We start from the raw sequence: 25,211 nt of genomic DNA on the forward strand, positions 1-25,211 counted from the left end.
TGCCCAGCCTCCTGCCATAACCGGCTATTGCCCCATTAGAGGCAATCATTTTATTACAGCGTTCTACCACCAAGGAGTTGAATTGGAGAGCACCATCAAAGGTTACTCCGAGATAGGAGAACGTTTTAACCTCCTCTAAACAATGGGTACCTATTGTATAAGAGAATTTAGAAGAAGGTTTTTTGCCTGCCAGGAGCACGTATGACTTGCCTAAGTTGACAGATAGGTCCAGGTCACTCATAAACTTGACGAACCCATCTATCAGAATTTGTAGGCTTCGGGGTGTACGCGCAAGCAAGACCGCGTCGTCTGCATAAAGCAGGACAGGGATATGCCGCGTCCCAACCCTTGGAGAATCTGCTTTTAAGCCCAAAAGAGACTGCTCCAGATTATTAATGTATAGGGAGAACAAAAACGGGGCAAGAATACAACCTTGTCTGACTCCACTTTTACATGAGAAGGAGTCAGACAGTCCACCCTCCCTATTAAATCTTACTTTAGCCGTAGTATCGCTATGCAGCTCTCTTAATATGGTGATTAAACCACTCTCGATCCCCAAGCCTGCCATCATGTCCCACAACTTCCCTCTATTGACGTGGTCGAATGCTGCTGCCAGGTCCATGAATCCCATATAAATGGGTTCATCACTGGCCAGAGTGTATTTGGCAGTCAGCATATATAGGTTCAGGCATTGATCGCTAGTGGACCTCCCTGACCTGAACCCATATTGAGTGTCCGAGAAGATGTTATTCTCTTCGGTCCACTCGGACAATCTGTTCAGAATTGCCCTTCCCAAAAGTTTAGCCGAAACGTCAATCAGGGAAATAGGCCGGTAACACCTAGGGTCGTCCTTGTTGCCCTTTTTAAAAATTGGCACAATGATCGCTTTAGACCATGATGGAGGGAGACCACAGGAGATAGCGGTGTTTAAAACCCTAGTCATCAGGGGGGCCCATAGGTCTATATTGCTAAGAAAAAGGTCAGGTGGAATTCCATCCGGACCCGGGGCCTTGTTCTTAGTTAGACTCTCCATCCCTGCCACAATCTCCTTAAGAGTAAATACTACCGGGGGAGCCTGACTTGGGTTTGCTGATGGCTCTACAAAAGTGCCCGATTCATGGTTGTACAAACTCCTAAAGTGGGTAACCCACTGCTCCGGTAGGATATTGGCCCCTATTTCCGGAGAATCATTTTCTAGAAAGGTCGGTTTATTAATGATTCTCCAGAGCCCCGCTAGGTCCCTTCTTTCCCCTGCCTCTCTCAGATCTGCCCAGGCTTCAGCCTGCAGGGTGAGTTTCCTCCTTTTGGTCTCTTTTTTATATTTCTCTCTGCTTGCCCTAATTTTTTGTGGATCCCGTGGTTTTGACTTAAGAGAGCATTTCAGTTCCCTCAGTGCCTTAGAACAATTCTGATCAAACCACCGGGGATTGACCAGGTTACGTGTGGGCACATTGGACCTTAGTAGTCCGTCTATCAGATTTGCAATATGGTCGAACGTTTCTTGTAATCTTGGGCCCTGTACTTCCAGATCCAAACAGTCGTTTATGGCCCGCAAACCCTTATTGCTCAAGTTTTTATAAAACTTTTCCCCATCTATTCTAGACCATTTCAGTCTCCTGCCTTGATCGGTGACCCTCTCCCCAATTAAACGGTGGACATTGGATCCAGAACCCGCCCTATATACGAGCATTAAGACAAGCGGGTTATGGTCACTGAAGCTGTTCCAGTCTATCCCTACACTAGTTACTTTGTTAACCAGGGATCTCGAAACCAGAATATAATCTATAATAGATGAACACCCCCTGCCCTTAAAAGTTGGTGGGAGTGTGCCGTCCGACTGTGGGTCTATCATGTTGATGGTGTGCTCTAGGTCGTACTTAAGCCGAAGCAACCTAAGAACCGACCCAGTAGGCGAGTGAGAAAAATGAGGCCCCTTCTCAATTGGGCATTGCGCCCAATCAGTGTTTACTTGAATCAGTGCTGGGCAAAGGTGACAATTAAAGTCCCCCACCACAAGCAGCCCGTGTGATGGGCCCTTGTTCTGAGATATAATTTCTTGTCCTAACCTTTGGTCGAGTTCAGTCAATACCGGGGTATGGTTATTTGCTATCTCGGTGTTATACAAGTTAAAAACAGAGAATCGTAACCCCTTTCCATAGAACCGAACTGCCTGGATCCCATATGAGGACCAGTCTGGGAAGGACCAGGTGCCTGGGAGGTCTAAATCTACATAGAGGGACAAACCACCCATTGCTCTCCCAGATCTGGATTTTCGGGCGGGAACAAAAAAACACTTGTACCCCTGCAGATGGTAATTATTCTCCACAGCCCATGTCTCCTGTACACATATGATATTAAATTTTCTAATGTAGTCAACCCATTCCTTATTGTAAAATTTGCCCGCTATGCCAGCTATGTTCCATGAGATACATCTCACACCCTCTCCACTCCATTCTACGCCCCCCTGGTCCCTTGATCTTATTTCCAACATTGGCCTTTGCATTGCCTGCTCATGTCCCCCTCCTATACTGTTTTTAGCTAGTGCCTCAAGTTCAACACACATTAGCTCCCCCACACCAATCGCCGAGGTTTGCTGAGCCTTGAAGCTTTGCTCCACCAATGTTTCTACCAGAGCACCCTTTTCTATGCAACCCTGGGGGGTATTATCTGTTTGTCAATCGACCCCCTCTAGGCCATTCAGGCAATTGAACCGGTTGTAGGTATAAAAGGGTTGTTCTGGTCGGCCAGCTATCGGTCTGGGGTATAAGGCCTGGTGTCTCCCCCTCCTCCCAACCCTCTCCCAACTATCATGAGTTTGGGGTTGCTGAAATGGGACTGGGGTAATGGGAAAGAAGAACGACACATGGAGGGTTTGGATGGTGGATTCCCTAGTTCTATTTTTCCCCTGACATATATAGGACACCGTACCTATATCCCTAAAACTCACCAGTATACAATCCCCTTTAATGGATTTTTGTGTTCTCCCCACCCATGGTACCCTTCTTACCATTATAATTTCATTATTGAGATATGTCGGGAGGGGTCTGTTTATGTTTAACCACTTAATTACCCTACTTTTCAGGGCACAAAAGTCCTCCATTTCACCTTCCTCGAGTGGGGGGACACCCGCCATGACTACAGTAAAGGCGTTAGTCTCTGGGGGTAAATTAGGTCTACGTGATCTCAGGGTGAGCTTCATTAAAGGGGTCGGGATGATGTTATCTACCGGCTGTGCCGGAGGTACAGGTCCTGGCGGATGGTTGGGCATATTGGCATTAAGGGGTTTAGATGTTGCAGGCTTCGGCCTTAAGGGTTGTTGTGAGGGTGCCACATTCGCGGCTTGTAAAAGGACTGGATTGACAACACTATTTGCCGTCGGTTGAGGGACTACGGTAGGGAGAGTGGGTTCTGGTTGCATTCCCTGTCGACCAGCTGGAGTTTTCAGACTACCTAATGTGGCCTCCAGAATAGTTAGTCTGATCTCAATCTTTTTAATACTCTCGCTGATCGGCAATAACAGAGACCTTAGCAAAAATTCTAAGTTTCCAAGCGGGACAACAGACAAGGGGATATTGGCAATAACAGCTCCTGTATCTTTTATCGCAACAGGAGCTGAATCCGTATGAGCAATGGGTTTAGGATGTAAATTCTCCGGTGGTTTTTCTACTGACATGGGGGTTTTTAGGGACTTGCCAAAGTCCGAATGAGGAACCTTGGGTTTACTCTTTCCTTGAACTCCCCTAGATTTCCTCCTGCGTTTATTGGGAGGGGGTCCCAAAGCTACTTGAGTGTTAGTTAGCTTGGATTTAGCTTTCCTAATTTTGGGGGCTGGGGGGGGTTGGGACACTAAATCAATGGTCACCCTAGTTGGGCTAGGACTAATGGCTGGAGCTATACTCATGACTGCACCTGATGAAATATTAGTGCAATCCCTCAGCAATAGTGGGACATCGTCAATTCGAGACAACTCCTCCCTGGGTGTAATAAGTTGGTCTCCGAGGGGGGTATTTTTCATGTTGTCTATTGAGCGTCTCCGTTCTGCCCTTAGCCTGGACAGGTTACACTCTTTATCACCCTCCCCTACTGCCCGGGAGAAATAATTTTCAAGAGTCCTATTTTTAACTCCGCCCGGTTTTAATGGGGTACTCTCTCTTGCCGGGGACGGCATGGTGTTCGTAATGGGTTATACTCCGCAGGGGGTTCTCAACCAGTAGTTGAGATCAGCGGTCGAATGCACAATCCAAGAGGGTAGGCCCAGCCCGGCCTCCTTCGGCCCCGGACGGCCACAGACGGTCCCGCCCTTGTCCCGGGCTTCTCCCGGTGCGCTCCCGCTCGCTCCCGCTGAGCGGGAACAGTGATCAGCCTTATGCCCTGTTACTGTTAGTGATTGGTTGGTGGACAGGGGGGTGTGGCCAGCGGGGAGAGCAGCCCAGGTGTGACTGGTTGGGCGCGCAGGGACTCCTGGACGCTGGAGTCCCTGCCTCAATGCTCGCAGCCCCGCTAGCTCGCTCACCTGCCCCGCGCTCCTCTGAACCCCCACAAACAGCTCCCAGAGTCAATATCACAAGCGCTGCGGGACCCGCGAAGCGGGTCCGGCGAGGCGCTAACGGTGTCCTTAGGTGCAGGAGTGCACGGTCTTCCCTCCGAGTGTCAGGATCCACAAAAGGGCTTCAACTAATCCGTAGAGGGTCCCAGGAAATCGAGTGATGGTTCCGCTTTTGGCTCCGTAGGCGGGGGGCGTGGCCAGCGGGGAGAGCAGCCCAGGTGTGACTGGTTGGGCGCGCAGGGACTCCTGGACGCTGGAGTCCCTGCCTCAATGCTCGCAGCCCCGCTAGCTCGCTCACCTGCCCCGCGCTCCTCTGAACTCCCACAAACAGCTCCCAGAGTCAATATCACAAGCGCTGCGGGACCCGCGAAGCGGGTCCGGCGAGGCGCTAACGGTGTCCTTAGGTGCAGGAGTGCACGGTCTTCCCTCCGAGTGTCAGGATCCACAAAAGGGCTTCAACTAATCCGTAGAGGGTCCCAGGAAATCGAGTGATGGTTCTGCTTTTGGCTCCGTAGGCGGGGGGCGTGGCCAGCGGGGAGAGCAGCCCAGGTGTGACTGGTTGGGCGCGCAGGGACTCCTGGACGCTGGAGTCCCTGCCTCAATGCTCGCAGCCCCGCTAGCTCGCTCACCTGCCCCGCGCTCCTCTGAACTCCCACAAACAGCTCCCAGAGTCAATATCACAAGCGCTGCGGGACCCGCGAAGCGGGTCCGGCGAGGCGCTAACGGTGTCCTTAGGTGCAGGAGTGCACGGTCTTCCCTCCGAGTGTCAGGATCCACAAAAGGGCTTCAACTAATCTGTAGAGGGTCCCAGGAAATCGAGTGATGGTTCCGCTTTTGGCTCCGTAGGCGGGGGGCGTGGCCAGCGGGGAGAGCAGCCCAGGTGTGACTGGTTGGGCGCGCAGGGACTCCTGGACGCTGGAGTCCCTGCCTCAATGCTCGCAGCCCCGCTAGCTCGCTCACCTGCCCAGCGCTCCTCTGAACTCCCACAAACAGCTCCCAGAGTCAATATCACAAGCGCTGCGGGACCCGCGAAGCGGGTCCGGCGAGGCGCTAACGGTGTCCTTAGGTGCAGGAGTGCACGGTCTTCCCTCCGAGTGTCAGGATCCACAAAAGGGCTTCAACTAATCCGTAGAGGGTCCCAGGAAATCGAGTGATGGTTCCGCTTTTGGCTCCGTAGGCGCGGGGCGTGGCCAGCGGGGAGAGCAGCCCAGGTGTGACTGGTTGGGCGCGCAGGGACTCCTGGATGCTGGAGTCCCTGCCTCAATGCTCGCAGCCCCGCTAGCTCGCTCACCTGCCGCGCGCTCCTCTGAACTCCCACAAACAGCTCCCAGAGTCAATATCACAAGTGCTGCGGGACCCGCGAAGCGGGTCCGGCGAGGCGCTAACGGTGTCCTTAGGTGCAGGAGTGCACGGTCTTCCCTCCGAGTGTCAGGATCCACAAAAGGGCTTCAACTAATCCGTAGAGGGTTAGTAGACATAGTGGTAAGCTCAATGGCCAATGATGAATCAGCTGGGCAGGATGGCCTATCAGTAGAGATATACAAGAAGTCTTCTCCAATTTTAAACATCCAAATATTAAAGCTTGCCATCACATATTAAAAGGCAATGAACACCCAGTGTCATTCCACATGGCAGTAGTAGTCAGTATTTTAAAGAAAGACAAAAACAGGGAAAACGTCAAATCGTACAGGTCTACAATCCAGTTCAACATTGTCTATAAAATGTTTACAAAGCTGCTTGCTAATAGGCTGAATATGATTGTTAGATCAATCATCCACCGCAACCAAATTGGTTTTGTAGCAGTTAGAGAGCTCTCCTCAAATAGAAAGTTCTTAATAGAAGAACTCGATTACTTGCTCCAGAATAAAGAGTGGCGCAGGTGTTATTTTTAGAAAGCTTTCGACCTGGTGTCTTGGGAAAGCCTTAATTTATTTTAATTCTTGCTAGATTTGGGTTTCCAGAAAAGTTTATACAAATAGTAAGACACCTATACAAGGATGCCCCAGCACAAATAATCATTAATTCTAGGACTGTAGGTTGCTTTAGAGTAAATAGAGGCACAAGACAGGGGTGTCCTCTGTCCCCAATACTTTTCGCCCTATTTATAGAACCTCTGGCAATAGCTATCAGACACAAAGCGCTACAAACAGCAACACTGCAAGGTGTGTCTAATATGAATATATATGCCAATTATATTGTTCTGTTTCCTAAACCCTGTAGAGGATTCAAAAGAAATTTTTAGCAATTTTTACAGAATTTCAGCACATGGTTGGTATAAAATAAACAATGTGAAAATGAACATTTTACTTTGCAATAGCTCAGAACTCCAACCAGAACTCCATCCCCCATATAATATTAGGACTAAGAGATACGTAGGTATATTCAAGACTGAAAATGGTAATCAGCTATAGATATTGAATGATGTTCCTCTAATACAAAGTCAAAAGACTATTTGCAAAATGGAACCAACTCCCAATTCCAATAATTGGATGGGTAGCACTGATACGAATGTTGATTTTACCATTATTTAACGTTTTATTCTCCGCAATCCCTTATGCACTTCAAATGTAATTTTTTTAAAGAAATAGCAGAGCTTTTTTTATCCTTCACATGGGCCAACAAAACGCTGAGATTAAAACTAGCCACTTTATGTAATCGAACTAAGGATGGAGGGTTGGCCCTTCCCAATTTGAGGGAATATTACTATGCAAATTGTGCACACAACACATACAGATTTTATAACCAGCTTAATCCACTTTGCACCAAAACTTTCTTTATGATGAGAATTTTAAAGGAATATAAAATCTTAGACAATATGAGGCTTGTGGAAAATCCAAAAAGGGATGTAATAAGGTCTTCCAGTGTTTTTCAAAACAAAAAGCTCACCTATTTAAGTGTTATCAAATACCTCTGATAAATGGATTCACCAGTCTGGCTGACCTCTAGGTTGGGGAACAGCGGCTGATCCGATCTAATATTTTAAGGAAATGGGAGGAGAATTGATATATATATGTGGGAGATTTTGTTAGCACAGATACTTAGAAAAAGTGGGCTGAGATTGAGTGTGGCCTGAGACATTTTAAGGATACACTTAAATGGCCTTTTCTTCCAATTAAGCACTTATTTGAGAATATAGACCCGATCATAATTTGTGTAAAATTAGAACTTAGTGAGGTTCTTTTAGAAACATCTAGATGTAGATCAACAAGTAGCTTTCTACAAATTCTTAATGAGCATTGGCTCTAGAAGGTTTAAGAGAAAGCTTTAGACAAATGGCAAGCAAAAGAAGGCCTACATATTTCAAGGGCGGTCTGGAACAGAATTAATAATTTCAACATGACTCTTCTTAGAGGTGCCAGTTTTAGGAAAACGCAATTTTACACTAAGTAGCTATTATATAGTACCCCGACCTTTTTGCACAGTCTATATCCCCAGATAGAGGATAAATGCTTTTGATGTTTAGCAGAAAATATGGGTACATGGACTCACATTGTCTGGGATTGACCAAAGAATAAACAATTCTGGGAAGTAATTAAGAGATATTGTAGACATAAGCTAGGTTCCACGATAACTATCAATAGATACCTTACAATCCTTGGTTGTGGCCATAAACATAATTGTGAGTACTCCACAAGTGGAAGGTTTATATATGATTGCCCTAGTGGCAAGTTTACTAATACTTCAGAACTGGCGAAGCGAGATAATACCTATTTTTCACTTCTGGCAGTCAAAATTGCATAAAGTCAGATCATTTGAAAAATGATTTGGCTTATGATTGGCCTCGTATGCAATGTTTAAGAAACGCTCGAAGTATATAGGAAGTTAGTAAATAGATAATCAAGATCAATTATATAAAAAAGATCACTATTTAATTTCGTTACCTGTAGCTTTTATGGGAAAATGAGCAATATCTCGTTTTACGTAATATCCTCTATTATCAAATGGAGTACACTGTAGTGATTAATCATGTAGGTTGTATGTCGGTCAAGATGCGTCAATCGAAAATTGAAATTCATAAGCACTTTTGTATTATTACTGCATGATGAACTCTGAATCATTTTTTAAATGTTTTTAAATGATGCCTTAGTGTAACGTTGGAAAGATCTAGGGGTAAGAAGGTTGGGAACCAGTATGAGACTCTACTTTCATGAGGCGTTACAAGAGAAATACGGGATTAATCGGAATACATTTTTTCAAGGATTTAGAGATAGGTGATTTTCTCTGTAAGAAAGGCAGTGGCCAAGTGGCTTTACCAAAGTTACCCTTATGGAGGTGGTGAGCAAAGAGAGCTGTTCAATCAGTAGGATATATGGGGACCTGAGTTTGCTATCACAAGATGCTCTCGAGAAACACAGTGATTGATGGCAGCTAGAATTGAACTTAACCAGAAATAGTTTTTATGAATCTTTTGAGCTGGGCTGTACGCATTTGTGTCCGGCTAGGCTACAGGCTCAACAATATAAGACACTCTTTGATCTCTATTATACACCAGACAAAATTGCTAAATGGGTGTACATGGTTGGTTTTCATTGTCTTCGACGTCAAAGCCCAGAGGCAGACATCATTCATATGTTTTGCACTTGTCCACTCTTAGATGCTCTAAAGAAGAATATTACAAAATGTATGGAGCATTCCTTGAATTTAAAGGTGACTGTTGACCCCGGAACAATGTTGTTAGGCGTGTGCAATAAAAGAACTATTAGACAGGATCATTATATTTTGATTTTGGCCATTGCAGTGGCTCGAATCTGTATTTCATCAGCTTGGCTCAATCCATTAGCACCTTCATTTCATCAATGGGATACTGGGCTAGTGTCAATATATAATCTTGAAAAAGTGCTGTTTGCACATTAAGGTTGGAGAGCCAGAAAAATAGGAAATCGTATCTGGGCAATGGAAAGGAGATATGCAGCCAGGCCATTTGGGCTGATTAGGTCCAGATATTAAGTGCAAGTGCATAGCCATGGAGGGCTTCAAGCGGTAGGTATTTTTTAGATTAGTTGCGAACTAAAAATATGGTCGGCTCTTTGTTCGACTAAATATGTGGATATTTGGAAATGTAAAATAAGTAGGTTTTATGGAACACCAATAAAAGAGAGAAATAACTAAATGAATGTATATAATACTACGATAAATCTGATCTTGTTTTCGCAATGATTACATTTTTTGATGATTGAATCTCCTCTTGTATTTATGTATGTATTATCGAAAAAATGTGCAATAAAAATATTTTTTTTAAAAAGAAGCTTGCATCTGTCCCTTAAGAAGTAGCTTTGACTAAATAATTATGTTTTTACTGATCATACTAGCTGACGTGAGGAGAGCTATCATTACAAATGTGGCTGTATTCCTCCATCACCGCAGGTCCTCCACTCACCTCTATGCAAGGGAAATGAGAGCCTTTTCTGTTTAAAAACAAATATTGTGAGTTAGGGCGTGTGTCATCAGGACTTGGACGAGTGTGGGCAGGTGTGCTGGCCTGAGAAGCTCTTTGTGAAGAAATATACTGGTTCTCCTTTCCTCTGTGTTTCCACTGCAGCTCTTTCTTATTATAAAACTTGCATAACCTTCTCACATATCTTATGAAGTTTTTTGGGTTTCTTTTTTCACTAAATCCGTTCTTATTCCATCTTTTAGCTGGTTTGTGCTCCCTGGTTTGTGGTCAGATGAGGCAACACAAACAAACAGCACAGTTTCGAGATTCATACTCAGGGCTGGACTGACCTAAATGGCAACCAAGCAGTGCCCAATTGGCTGCTCTAACAAGTCAGTGTGTGGGCCGATTTATTTGCTGTTTCTGGGCCTGTTTATCCTCTTCTGGGCATGTTTTTAATTTTTATTTCCAAGATATTGAAACAACTATTGCCTGCAGCAAGCAAAAATCCATGCATTCGCCCATATCTTACAAAACGATTTTATAGCAGGTCTTTACATGTTCAAAACTATTATTTAGCTACATGATTCGTTAAACTGAGCTACTTTTATTTCTCAGAAAAAATTTCTGCCACAGTCCAACCCTGAAAATACTTCATTTTTATAAGCAATGCTTTTAAAAACGGCAAGTAAACACAAAGCTGTGATTAGGAAATGACCAATGCAGAGCCTGTATGGTCAAGGAAGAGGTCAGATTTAAAATACTAATTCAAATATTTTACAAAGGAGCATTGGAAAAAAACACACATGCGCGCAACCTGAAATGATGAGGCTAGATTAACTTAAAAAACTCAAAAGTGGTTTGTCATGCTTCCTGAAGTATTAGCCTTAATGTAATTTACATTATTAATAATTGTCAATTAGAATTGTTGTGACATATATCATAGATTCCTGCACTTCTGAGTGAATTGCCCACCAGTTTAAACGTCTTCTACTTGTTAGTTTTTGGAAGATAAGAATACACTGATGCACTCATTTGACATATACAATATTGGCATTGAATAACCTTTTATAGAAAGGGGATACACCTGCAGAATGGAAGCCCCGTTGAAAAAAGACACAACTAAACAAAGCCTCCTGCAAGATCCCCATGCACTGGCAAGTGAATCTTACAAAAAGAAAGGGAAAAACATAAAAGAAAATATCACTTATGAGAAAAAATGAAGGCTGCATGGGTAGATATTAAAGCATTTCCAAAGGTCACCGGGAGCTGGAGACTATTGATAGAAATGTGTTATACTGCCGAAGGTCAGAATGTCTTCTTTTCCTCCTATTAGCAGACAAATCAGATGAAAACATTCTGAAGGCCAAGATACATTTTATTACAAAGTTGGAGCTGAGAATGAAGGGTTGACAACTATTAACTATGTCATCGGAGAATATAATTGATCAATTAAACTCTTGAAATCAGCACAAAGTATAGGGCATACAGACGGCTATCAACCTTAAAGAGAGACAGTTAACTTTTCGCTAAGGAATCATGGCATTGCTTAGACACTAATGACATTATTTTACAAAAATACATTAACATCTATATTTTTCAAAAACAACAAATGAAGACGTACGATTAAGAAAATTCAAGATAAGTGCAAATCTGTTTGGGAATGTATTCACAGCTTTAATCGAATGTAGAATCGCAGCTTTCTATAAATAACGTTGTATTATTTGCCAAATGATATTGCTGAACAATTACATTCTGGAAATAGATTTATCAGGTAATCACAGGAGGTTTTGGCAGGGAAACAAACTGATCTAATGCAATGCTCCTCACGTCGAATTGCATGTGCATTTGCGGATTCGTATCTTATATTAAAGGGAGAACTTCCCTCAAATTGAGAAGTTGTCTGATTAAAGTCGTCAGAATAAAGAAAAATAGGTACAATTAAACCACCAACAGGTAGTTTACCTCTTAATCGAGTACTTCTATTCAAACCATTTTCTCAAAATCAGACTCAGCTTTGAAACTAGACCACTGCACCGGTGTCATTTTTATTTTCCCAAAAATGTTTTTAGCTGCTAAGGAAGCATGCATTTCTGTTTATGAAGTGCCAGGACAATAGAAGACGGTAAAATATTTTCTTGTGAGTAAGTTATATTAAAATTCGTATGATGCGATTCACAATGGTAAACATGCAGGTGAAAATTTACTCATGTGTATATTTATCTCTACACCTAAATGCATCTCTCCACTAATATGGGGATGGGTCTTCTAAAACACAATTTACAAGCGTAAAACTACTATTAGTAACTCTTTGCATCCTTGTGCAGCTCTCAATCACCGAGGTGGAAGTCTCCCTATAAGAAAATCTATGGAAAATGCATAGTGTTTATTAAAATGTATTATTCTATAAAACATATTTACTTAATGTAATGTTCAATATAGATGTAAAGTAAAGTTAATATATTTATTACTAACCTAAAAAAAACAAAATATAAATTTATAGTACATTAGCAGTAACAGAAATCCTCGTCCTTAGGCTCACACCCTAAGCATGGGATAACTCCTGGTAGCCCACCCCCTCTGCAACCCCTCCACCCCCACAGACCACACCCGGAAGCTCAGCATCATACTCCATTCCTCACTCACCATGACCCAACAGATCAACGCCGTCACCTCCACTTACTTCAACACCGTCCGCATCCTTCGCAAGACCTTCAAATGGATCCCATCGAATCCAGAAAGACCGTCACCCACACACTCTTAACAAGCAGACTGAAATACGGAAACGCACTCTACGCCGGAATCCACAAATACCTGCTATGCAAACTCCAGACAATCCGGAACACCGTGTCCAGACTCGTTCTTGCATACCACGACATGAACACATCATCTGACACCTGCGAGAACTCCACTGGCTCCCCATCGAGAAGAGAGGAACCTCCACACTACTCTCCCACACCTACAAATTTCTCCACAACACCGGACCCAAATACTTCAATGAAAGAGTCTCTCTCCTTCCACATACCCAAGAGAAATCTCAGCTACACCGACCTTGCCCTTGGGATAGCCTTCTCATACACCGTGGCAAAGACCTGGAACGAGCTCCCGTTCAACTTCAGACGCTCCCCCACTCTGCACACCTTCAGGAAGAGCCTCTAGACCTGGCACTTCGGCTGACTTGAAGCTGCACCCCGCCCACGCCACCTTTAGACCCTCACAATTGAATAGCATGATTCACAATTACCTGATTGATTGAATGATTGATTAACTCCTTCTATGAAATGTGCATTAAATAATAAGATAATTTACATTTATTAGATCAATTATGTCATTTCAGACGTTATCAGTGATGCATCAATGATGTCATTTAACATGGCACAAGGGCTGTAATATGTGAAGTCATATTCAGTGTATGGTGGTTAATCTGGTGGGTTCCAGATTATGTTTTTTGGGGGTTTTTGAATGGAACTTTTGCTTTTGAGTGAATTCTAAACCTAACTAATATCTCTTTAACCTTTGGTGTGTTCAGTGAAGCTTGCTGTGCTTTTATTACACAGAGCAGCATTCCACATAAATTGGATTAACAGGTGTCTGAGATTTCCATAGACGAGCTGCTGTTGTACTGCTAGGGTAAGAGGATCTGGGTTGGCTGCATGTGAACATATGTGCAGACGTGTGTGCAGATGGGTGTGTTTAATGAAGGAGTACTTCATGTATTGCTGATGACCCGGTACAGGCTAACCCTGGGCGAATCTTGCATAGTAGTACTCCAGAGGAATTTCAGAGTTACTAGAAAACTCAGTGAAATTCTGTAGAGTTCCGTGGCTGGCGGAGCCCAGCATTGACCCCCGTTCCCCTGCACCCCTCTTCTAATACCTCAGCCCTCCCTCTCGATAATACCCCCCTCCTCCTCCTGCTCCAACTAAACCCCCACCCCCCTCCCGTATAGTAAGGCCTGCTGGCCAGGAGACTTACCTTCTTCCTCCCAAATCGGTATCCTGCCTGCTCCTGCTCCTCGGGCTCCACTCGCCTTCCACTGTGCTGCTGAGGTACAATTAATTAACCTATCATGGAATTTGATAAGGTCAGGCATGCCTTCATGCAGTACGCCATGCACACTGCAGTTCTTCCTGTTAATTAATTGAACTGGAGCAGCTATTGCCCTTACTGTTCATCATCGGACTTTGCTTCACATCGGGCTGGTGATGAAATGCCTAACCGGCTCCTCAGGGAGGCACTTTACCAGATATCTTTTAAATCACCGTATGACATGACTGGAGTTGTGTGTAGGTATCCAGTCAGTGGGGGAGGCGATTGGGAATTATGAAGAGGTGAATTAAAATCAGCTATGCATCATGTGTGTCTTTGTATTTAATAGGGTGTCTATGATCAATGTTGAGATGAGAAACTGACAGAGACTCCAGGATCTAATGATCCCTGTCTCTAAAGTGCAAGAAGTGTCAGCTGGGGACTCACCAGTAAAATTGATTCTAGATTATTGGTCAATGCAGCCTCCCAGCTGTCCTGCCCTCCCTGACCATTACTTAATAGTGTCTGCTGCGCACTGAGTTGAGAAAAACCCCTTGGGTTCTTGCTCTCTCAGAATATAGCTCCACAGCCCGTCCAGGCAGTGCTCTGCCTCTGACTGCCGCAGACCACTGTTCAAAGCTCTGCGCCTCACTCCTGTACTGCTCTTGCCTATTCTTTCTTTTTCACACCATTGTCTGCTTTCTCCTACCACTTTGCGCTAGATTTTCTCTTCCTCCTTAAATTCCCTATTTTTCTCACTTATTTTTATTCTTGCCTATTTCATTGTTTATTCCTACTCAAGCTTCAGCACCTACTTTCGCTCTCCTTTATTACCGCGTCCTACCCCTCCTGCTGCTTTCCACCTGCTGCTGGCTCTGTGGTCCCTCCTGTGTGTTCCCACTCCCACCTGCCAGCTGTCCTGCCCTTCCCTGACCCCTACTCAATGGCTGCCATATGCAGAAAGCGTGCTACCGGCATGCCAAAGGCAAGCCCGCCTGCGCCCGTCAGCGACCCAGCCACGACCAACTCCGGGAACCCTGGTCCTCCAACCTGCCAATGCTACAGCTCTTCAGCTCTCCACACACTCAATGTTGGCAAGAATAACAACTGCAAACTCTCCTCCCCTCTCCACACATTTGCTGAAACTGCTGTCACTTCTTCAACTTTGCTGAAACCCAGGACCCACCTCCACCATCCAGCAAAAATTCCAATACACCCCATATAATGCAAAGCATCCTCTTCAACATCCGCTACACCCACAGATACACCACGGAAATCTGGGACCTCCTTGATAGCACCACTCCAGACATCCCCTTCCTTACCAAAACCTGGACTAGTGCCACCTATGGACCAAGCATTGCAATCGCCATCCCTGAAGGATACAAAATCACCGAAAGACTGCCTAAACCACTCCAAGAGAGGCATTGCCATTGCCCACAAGACCAACCTCTGTCTGAGCACCTACACAGATGGGCCCACTGACCTAATGGAACACCTTCACTTCAAGATACAGGCCAACCTGTCCACCACCCTCCAAGGCACCCCCATCTTCAGACCCTCCAGGCCCCATGCACCATTATTCAACTCCATCACCAACATCATCACCTCGCAAGCCATCACCCCCACTGACTAAGCTTGCTGGGAAACCTCAACTTCCCCCCAACAACCGCCAAGACCACAATTTCCCCTCCCTCCTGGAAAACCCCCACATCATCGGACTCGATCAGATTGTAGCAGGACCAACACACTCAACAGGACACACCCTCGACCATCTTCAAAACAGGAAACTCCATCACTTTTAGCCATACCTCTGAACTCCCATGGATGGACCACCTCTGCATCCACTTCACCTTTAAAGCAAACATTTCCTGCAGATGCCCACCCCAGCTCCAGCACCGGAATTGGAATAAGATCTCAGATGACCAGCTTGCTGCCACCCTCAGTGACTCCGCTTCCACCTCCACAGACGAAGACCCTGCCACCTGTACCCTACATGAATTGAACACCGACTGCGCCAACACCATCGCCCCTTCAAGAAATCCTCCAACCCACATGCCAAGAAAGCCAGCTGGTTCGCCACTGAACTCCGGAAATCTAGACAAACCTACAGACACCTCGGAAAGCTATGGAGGAACTCCAAAACCCCAGCAGATCTTAACAACTACAAAATAGCCACCACCGCCCACCACAAACTCATGGAAGAAAGCTATCCAGGACAGAATCTCCACCCATGCACACAACAGCAAAGAACTCAAAGAGTTTGCCCAACTCAATAGTGAGTCTAACGGCATCACACCCTCCCAGGACCTCTGTGACTGACTCAGCGCCTTCTTCCATCACAAAATCAAGACCATCCAACTTTGACGACGACAACCTCCATAAGGAACCCACCCCCATTGCTCCTTTCACCACACAGCTTACACTGGACAGCTGGCCCACCCTCAGCATCAAAGACACCCTAAAGACTATTAAGACTACCTACTCTGAGGCCCCCATGAACCCCTGCCCCACCACATATCCCACAGAGCCACAGACATCTTCGTTCCTGAGCTGCAAAGAATCATCAAAAGCTCCTTCAAACCACCCTCGGGAGGCCTCACCAGCCTCAAGAACTTCAGACCAAACTCCTTTCTTCCATACACTGCGACAGATGACATCTGCTCCCTCCTCAACAGAGGAGATACTGTGGCCCTCATCCTCTCGGACCTCTCTGCGGCCTTTAACACAGTTTCACACAGCACCCTGGCCCACAGACTCCACGATGCAGGAATCCAGTACAAAACTCTCGACAGGATCTGCCCATTCCTCACTGGCAGAACATAGCGAGTCAGACTCCCTCCCTTCCTCTCTGATCTCAAACCAACCACCTGCGGAGTCCCCCAAGGATCCACCATCAGCCCCACCTTATTCAACATCTACATGACCCCAATCACATCCATCATCAGATCACGCTGACTCAACATTGTATTGTACGCAGATGACACTCAACTAATCCTCCCCTTCTCCAACGAACCCAACATCTCCAAACACAACTGTCAAGAAGGAATGGGAGCTGACATTAGGGTGGATGAAGAACAGCTGCCTACAACTCAACACAGACAAAACCAAAGTACACATTATAGGCCCACACCCCGACACCTGGAGTGACACCTGGTAGCCCCCCTCAGGAACCCACCCTCGGACATGTAAGCAACCTCAGAATCATCCTGGATTCCGAACTCACAATGGACTGCCAAATCAACACCATCAGCTCATCCTGTTTCCACACCATCCATCTCCTACGAAAGACCTTCAACTGGATTCCCCTTGAACACAGGATAACCGCCACCCATGCCCTCATCAGCAGCGGGCTGGACTATGGCAATGCACTCTGTTCTAGGATCAACGAGAAGCTCACCCGCATACTCCAGAATATCCAGAATGCCTCAGCCAGACAAGTCCTTAACCTGCCACATCACCCAGCACCTGCAGGCACTACACTGACTCCACTTCGAGAACAGAATCACCTTCAGCTTCTCACCACAGGCCCACAAAACCCTCCACAACACTGGTCCCACATACATAAACCACCGCCTCTCGTTCCACGCACCCCAAAGACTCCTCAGCTTAGTACAGCTCTCCCTTGCCATGGTGCCATGCATCAAGAAGACCACAACAGGAGGCCACTCCTTCTCCTTTTTCGCAGGCAAGGCATGGAACACCCTTCCTCTCCACCACTGCCAGACACCAACTCTCTCAAAATTCCTGAAGGACCCCGCGACCTGGCTCTTCAACAAATCACTAAGAACATCCAGGAGCTGCACGGACACTGCAAGGTCTTGAAAGACCTTAGAACCTGGCCTTTGACGAAACACCGTGAGCATCAAGGAGCCATTCTCCCCCTCCCCTGCAAGTATCTTGAGACCCTTTCTGGTGAGTGGCTGTGCTTAATAAAACCTTTTGATGATTGAACATGCTTCATGCCTTTGGTTGTCGAGGAGCGATCTAATGGCATTTTGTCAGGTCCTATAAAATATGTGCCTTCTCTTCTATGCACAGTGAAGAGATTGTTAATGTGTTGCTGTCCTCTGGTGAATCATAAAAGATGCACAAACTCACATCTTCCAATAAGTATAGATACACAGGTATTAGAGTGGTGTCTGAGATTTTAGTTGTAACCTGCATACGGACATTAAAAAATACTTGCATATTACTGCTCTCATATCACTGTCTTAAACATATACAAAATCAACAGTATCTGCACAATAACGCTTGTGTTAAAACAAGGCAGGCATAATGGACAAATTCTCTTGGATCACGAGGACATTGCACAAGGAATACACACACATCTATAATAGGATGTACAGAGAATGTGGGAGTGGAAAGAACAAAACAGAAATAAATGGTGTTTCCAGTAAGGATAGCACTCACATACTTGGTGTCCATGGCAACACAGATAAATTAACCTACCTGGTCCTCAGTATTGTAGGTGAAAGGGAAGCGGGCAAGAGGAATTTCAAAAGGCCACAAAGAGGGGAGGGAGCCAATCCCTGATCCTTACATCCATAAAGGTCAAAGAGCTGAGACCATAATGGGCTGAACATAGTTAGATGGCTCATAATCCATGAGGCAGTGGTAGGCGCCACGTTATGATGATATGGGGCATGCCCCAGGAGGGTGTATAAGGACTGCAACCATGCCTCAGTGAAATGCACAAGGCGGAGGAGACAAAGTGCGATAGGCAGATTGGGACACCTAAACTGGGCGTGTCAATGGGCCATGTGTCAATGGGCCATGTAAGAGTGCTGTTAGGGGAGAACAGCTGACTTGGTCCTGTATGGCAAAAGAAGCACAGGCCTGAGCTCAAAACAGACTAAGTGTGCCAGGGACTGCATCAGCTTTTTGTATCAAATAGTTTGCTGATGCGGCTCCCAATGATACACCCAATATGGTCATCACTTTCTGGCTGACAACTTTGTTCAAAGCATCAAAGAGAGTCTTTAAGTGTTGTTCATGGAACAATTTACTTTATTGAGTGTAATCAGTTATTTAGAAGACTGTACACTGGCCTGAAAGTCTCCTTATCCTCCTATATATATATATATATATATATATATATATATATATATATATATATTCCAAACAAAGGGAGTGTAGCAATGCTGGTGTGCTACCTTATCGCCTGTGGTGCTCAGAAACAGCAATGCCGCCTGCGCTGATGTATCAAATATATTTTCCAAACTCCTTTACGCGAAAGAAAACAGGCACTCATGCTCCAGACAAGCAAGATTCTTTATTGGGTTAAGCTACCCCAGATGCAGGAGCACAGAGACGCGTTTCGGCAGCACAATCCACCAGGAACAGACTTCGTTCCTTTTCAAAAAAAAAATTTTTTTGGGCATTTCTGCCTTTACTCGTTTTGGTCAACACAGTGACTTGATTCACATGACGCGCGGCAGTTAAGTGTCATTTTAAATACCAATTCAAGTCATTGCCCAAAAGAAAGACTCTGCTCTTTACGTTATAGTTAAACAGAAAATGCATAATGTTGAACTTAAAATCTAAGTTGAAATAACAATAATAGTGACTCAATAAACACTCAGAGATATAAAAACTAAAAGAGAAATCATAAGAAACATTTTCCAACTGATTTCCAAGTTGTTGCTTCAGTCTGTTCACATTAACAATTTCTAACAGTGGAATTCATTCATTGTTTAAATGCAAAAGTAATTAACACAATCCTGCTTATATTGGACTTTTCAATACACCCTTAGGAAAGGCTTGATGGTATCTCTCAAAATGTGATTGCTTGAATGTTGTTAAAATCATTTTACTTAAGAGCATGAATGCCCTGTTGATTCATCTTCAGCCATTTGATTACCCTAAATGTATTAATCAACATTGTTAGCTTAGGTTGATATGTGTACCAATACAAGATCAAATTAAATACCGAAGATACAAGCTAAGAAATAAAAATGAATAAAAAGCCTATAGCACTATTGACAGGAAATAATCTAATGCAGATAAATTACAGAAATGCATATAGCTCCTTTTCGACATTCAGCCAATTGGGGAATTTTGTATTGAGATTGATTATATATCTGCATTCCAGTTGTCTCCACTGCTCTTCTCTATCTCCTCCCCTGAGAGATTTAGGGATGGCCTCAATAACAATATGGGGCAATGAATTCACCTTGTTGTTAGGCATGTCATATGTATGCCTCGCCACTTGATATGACCAGTCTTTGTTTTTGACTGCTCTGAGGTCTTGGAGATACGACAATGCACTTGCAGGATCGTACTTCCCACATATGAGAGGCCACATAAACATGAGAGAACATACACTGCAAATTCAGTTTTGCGGTTATATGATCCTTTTATCTTGAAAGGTTTGAGATTGAAAGGTGCTGCATATTCTGTCATGTTTTCACCATGTTTGCAGCAGTGACACTTGTGGAAGCCATATCCCTTTTGTAACCATGTACTTGATGTGTCAATTTCAGGACTACTAAGTACTATAGTATGTTTTATGGAGTATGCTCTCCTAAAAGTGAGTTGCAGCGCCTTAAGTACAAGAGGTACAATAGGGGGTGGTGATGGACGGAGCATCTGACCCAATCAAATACTCACACTCAGTCAAAATATCTGGGTTTAATCCATCACCGTTTCTTAGCCCACTCTGCCACCCCAGTTCAGACATGCAAGCAAGCAAGCCTGGCTGAAGACGACTGTAATGCCAGAAACCGGTCCTAGGAAACTTGAATCCGGTCCAGGGAAGGCATGGCTTGGCAGTTCGGGCTGTACTGTTCCCATGAGGCACAGGGTCAGACTGATTTGCATATGGCCATGTCTGAACTAGGGTGGCAGAGTGGGCTAAAGAACGGTGATGGATTAAACCCAGATCTGTTGACTGGGTGTGAGTGTTTGATGGATGCCTCATGGGAACAATCCAGCCCGAACTGCCAAGCCATGCCTTCCCTGGACCGGAAACAAGTTTCCGAGGACCTGTTTCTGGCATTACAGCCGTCTTCAGCCCAGTTTGCTTGAATCCAGTGGCAAAGTGAATATAATATATGGTTGCAGAAAGAAATCAATGAAACTGCCATTCACTGAAATATTTTACCGCCCCTGCAGGGATGTGTGGGATGAGGTACATCACTGGTAGTTTTGGTGAAATCTTTATGTAGATACTTGAATTCATCTGTGCTTACTAGGACCAGTTAATTCCATTCCTCAAGTTTGATGTGATAGTCTTTTTTAACCTTGAGAACAGATAAGAAACCACTTTTTGTATACCACAGGGAGTCATTTAATTGTCTAAAAGCCTCATTTGTGTACTTAACTATGGGCCACATTACAATTTTGCCTCCTTTATCAGCATTAAGAATAACTAGAGCTTTGTGTGTGTATATATATATATATATATATATATATATATATATATATAAATATATATATATATATATTACGATACGCTGGCTGCCCTTCACTTGAGAGCACACAAGAAAGCAGCGGAGGTTGCCAGCCCCAATAACAGGTACAGTTGCAGTTCCCGTGTCTGGTTCGGTAAAAGTCTTTCGTGTTTGCCTGACGTGTTTCGTAGAGTTACTTTTTTCAATGGCTGTACACGGAAATAGGGTGCCTTGGTGTGCATACTTCCTCCTTTATTTATCCACAATGACACACCCCTGGATGGGGTCGCTCCAATGAGTCTGTGCATGAGGCATTATGGGGGATGTAGTGCATCGGATTACACCTCGCATAGTAGCAATGCACATTACTGATGTCTTTTGAGATGTTATCAGTGATGTCATGAGTGATGTCACTGACCATGTCATGAGTGATGTAATATATGATGTCATCAGCAGTGCATTGTGGGTGCGCGAGTTATAGTTAGCTGAACTAACTTTAACAGGGACATTTCTATGGTTTGCACGAGTGAAATGTCCAACTAACTTTAACGCCCCTGAAACCTACGTTTTTTTCAGTGAATTTCTAAGGTTTTTTAAATGCTAATTTCGAATTATAACATGCCTGAAACCTATTTTTTTTCAACGAATATATATATATATATACACATATTTTTTATTTTTGCGTCCGGATCCGCAGATCCAGTGCGCACCTCAATATTTTGGAAAAAAAAATGTTTTTTTGGGCCCTGGGGGTCCTTGTTGGACCCCCTGAGCAGACCTAGGGGGTCAGGGTATTTCTACCCTGCCCCATTTTCTTGTTTTGTGCCTTAGTTTTTCTCTTTTCTTGTGCCTCAGTCCTACCGAGGCGCAAGATGGCTGCCAACACTACCTGGTTTAAAGTGTTGACAGCCAATTAGCATGCAGCTCGTGATTGGCAGGGTGCGTGGATCCACCGCACCTAGATATATCGATATTTTTGGAGGGGGATTTTCTCAGCAACTACTGAATGGATTTATATCATTTAAGAAAAAGAGTTCTTTCTCAGGCAAGGGCTACCTTCATGCCAAATTTGGTGTAATTCCGTTCAGAAGTTCAAGCTGTAGCCATGTCTAAAGTTTGCTATGGGAAATGCATTTTTTACCTTTTTTTAAAAAAATTATTCTCAGAAACGACTGGACGGATTTACACCATTTAACAAGAAGAGTTCTTTCTGAACCAAGGGCTACCTTTTTGCCAAATTTGGTGTAATTCCGTTCTGCAGTTCGGGCTGTAGCCGTGTCTAAAGTTTCCTATAAGAATTAACATGGAGAAAACACGTTTTGGGACACCCCTTTTTTCTCGGCCCAAGCTTGCCGAATTGCCCCCAAACTTTCACGATAGGAGCTGACCATAGCGCCTCACGAGTTTTTAAAATTTTGCAAAGATTCGTCAGCTGGCGCCAAAGTTATTGGGAAAAGAATATTACGAATTTCCTATGGATAATAGGTCCTAACTATAACTACCTACCGGCGACCACCAGCAGGTAATATATATATATGTATATATATATATTCACTGAAAAAACCATAGGTTATACACCATATATAGTTAGGAATTAGCATTTAAAAAACCTTATTTTACTCACACAAAACCATTGAAATTCCATATATAGTTAGTTGCACTAACTATATATCGCGCACTCGCAATCCACTGCTGATGATGTCACATATTACATCATTCATGACATGGTCAGTGACATCACTGATGACATCACTGATGACATCTCAAATGACATCACTGATGACATCACTGATGACATCATCCAGTGACTGTGTGTTTCTGTAAAGTTTAAATATGTTAGATATATTGAAGAATGAGTGGATGTATAAGTGTCTGGATGAAGGATTTAGTAGGTGCGTGACTGACTGTATGAGTGAGTGAATAAATGTGTCGTACTAAATGCATGGGTTAGTGACTAAACTGTCTGAATGTTTGCTTCAGTATGTCTGTTGTGATGTAAACTGCTGCATGTGTGGATCATTAGCTATACGAGAGGCTATATATGTTATTGATTGGTTGCCCAAGTATTTGTATGGGAGATTGAGTTTGTGTGGGGGTGGCTGGGAGGTGTGTGACTCTGTGCATAGATGTGTGAGCAGTTGATTCACTAGCTGTATGAGTTCAAGAGTGCATGTGGAAACAGCTACATGGGCGGTTGACTGTGTGCATGAGTGTATTGATGAGTGAATGGATATACCAATGCTACATGTCATAGTAAGTACATATGTAAAACACAGTACATGTGAGAGTTGGCATATATAAATAACTGTGCATGAGAGCCACTGAATGTGTGAGTGGCTGTATGGATCATTGTGAACTTGTATCAGGGATTGTATAAGAGAGTAAATATGTGTTAGTATATGTTTGAATAAGTAAGGTGTGTATAACTGTATAGTTGAGGAAATGGAGGTGTGATTGATTCTTTGCATGACTGACTAGGTGTGTGAGTAACTCCATGGATGAGTGACAGTGTGTGAGTGTCTGTATACACTGAGTGTATCTAAGGTTTTATTAGAGTCTGAAGAGGTTTATCGTATTAGCACAAGAATGATGTCAAATGAGATGTCATCAGTGATGCCATCAGTGATGTCATTTGAGAAGTCATCAGTGATGTCATCAGTGATGTCACTGACCATGTCATGAATGATGTAATATGTGACATCATCAGCAGTGGATTGAGGGTGCGCGATATATAGTTAGTGCAACTAACTATATATGGAATTTCAATGGTTTTGTGTGAGTAAAATAAGGTTTTTTAAATGCTAATTCCTAACTATATATGGTGTATAACCTATGGTTTTTTCAGTGAATTTTCAAGGTTTTGTAAATGCTAATTCCTAACTATATATGGTTTATAACCTATGGTTTTTTCAGTGAATTTCAATGGTTTTTTAATAGCATATATCTATAGCTGTAAAATGTATTCTTATTTAAATCCAAAAATATATTTTATATGTTTATTAATAATTTTTTTTAAATATTTTTTTTGTTTCGCTCCCGGTCCGCGGACCGGGAAGCTTCCTGTTAGCTCAATTTGATGCAGCGACCCGGTAAAAAATCAACATAGTGACGGTATCGCGTTGCCGCGTAATGCGTCTTATGACGTACTGCGTTAGCGCACCCGGAAGTGCCCCGGGGCGCGGACCGAGGCGCGAAACGCAGCTCCCCGGAAGCGATCCGCGGCGCTTCGCAAAAACGCGACGTATCGCGTTGCCGCGTAATGCGTCTTGTGACGTACCGCGTTAGCGCACCCGGAAGTGTCCCGGGGCGCGGACCGGGGCGCGAAGCTTAGCGACCCGGAAGCTAACCGGGGCGCGTTCCGCAGCGCGTAACATGAGCGTGAGAGGTCATGTGACTTGTTAATAAAACTTTTCATTGGTTCATTTCACTTTTGGTTTCATAATGATGTAAGGCTAGGTCAGGTGACCTAAAAATAACACTTTTCATTGGTTGAGAAGTATTGTTTTTCCCAAATGATGAAAACCCCTCCTTCTTTCCTCACTCTGACTTTCATCATTGTGAGAGGAAGACCTATTTTGCTTGTTGGAAAATGGCTTCATTGGTAGCTTCAGCTGGTGAACCCCCACCACCACCTCCACCTCCTCATGGGAAGAGAGGACCACCTCCCCAGGTCATTACCAACACTGAGGAGGAAGATGAAGAAATGGATGAGGAGGGAGAAGAACCACAGTTCTTAGAAGAGGTGCCCCGGGTTTCCAGAAAGAAAGCCAGTTTCATCTGGCAGTTTTATTCGATCCCTCGTGGCCAAAAAAAAGTCAATGCGAGGTATGTCACCTGCCGCATATGCAAAGAACAATTGTCCAGAGGGACG

This window comes from Lissotriton helveticus, chromosome 3_1 (genome assembly GCF_964261635.1).
Source record: "Lissotriton helveticus chromosome 3_1, aLisHel1.1, whole genome shotgun sequence".
NCBI classification, from domain to species: domain Eukaryota; kingdom Metazoa; phylum Chordata; class Amphibia; order Caudata; family Salamandridae; genus Lissotriton; species Lissotriton helveticus.